The sequence below is a fragment of the Orycteropus afer genome, unplaced genomic scaffold, assembly GCF_000298275.1.
Source record: "Orycteropus afer afer isolate SDZICR_OR568_19922 unplaced genomic scaffold, OryAfe1.0 scaffold00605, whole genome shotgun sequence".
NCBI lineage: Eukaryota > Metazoa > Chordata > Mammalia > Tubulidentata > Orycteropodidae > Orycteropus > Orycteropus afer.
Genome location: NW_006922192.1, coordinates 166,641 through 167,662, shown reverse-complemented (window position 1 = coordinate 167,662; position 1,022 = coordinate 166,641).

The following is a 1,022-nucleotide window of genomic DNA, read 5'->3' as shown; positions in this document are numbered from 1 at the left end:
CCTCAAGTTGCAATATTGAAAGATTCTATGGGCAAAATAGTCAATCTACTATAGTCAGTCTGATACCTGTTACTCCATCTGGTGAAGTCCATGTGTATAGCCACCATTTGTGTTGTTGAAAAAGGTATTTGCAATGAACAAGCAGTTGGTCTCGCAAAATTCTATCATGCAGTCTCCAGCATTATTTCTGTCACCAAGGCCAAATCTTCCATCTACTGGTGATTCTTCTTTGTTTCCAACTTTTGCATTCCAGTCACCAGTGATAATTAGCGCATCTTGATTGTATTTTCGGTCAATTTCATACTGCAGGAGTTGATAAAAAAGAATCTTCAATTTCCTCATCTTTGGCTTTGGTGGTTGGTGTGTAAATTTGATTAATAGTTGTATTAACTGGTCTTTCTTGTAGGTGTATGGATATTATCCTATCACTGACAGCATTGTGCTTCAGGACAGATCTTGAAACATCTTTTTGATGATGAATGCCACACCACTCCTCTTCAAATTGTCATTCCTGACATAGTAGAACATATGGTTGTCTGATTCAAAATGGCCAAAACCAGTCCTGAGCAACTAATCCAAGAAGCTGGACTATATGAAAAGAACGCATGCCATCAGGATTGGAGGAAGAATCATTAACAACCTGTGATACGCTGATGACACAACTTTGCTTGCTGGAAGTGAGGATGACTTGAAGCACTTACTGATGAATATTAAAGACTACAGTCTGCAGTAGGGATTACATCTCAATATAAAGAAAACAAAAATACCCACACCTGGACCTATAAGCAGTATTATGATAAATGGAGAAAAGATTGAAATTGTCAAAGACTTCACTTTGCTTGGTTCTATAACTGATGCCAATGGAAGCAGCAGTCAGGACATCAGACGATGTACAGGACTGGGCAAATTGGCTGCAAAGGACCTCTCTCAAGTGCTGAAGAGCAAAGATGTCTCCCTGAGGACTAAGGTGTGCCAGATACAAGCCATGGTGTTTTCAATCGCCTCATATGCATGTGAGAGCT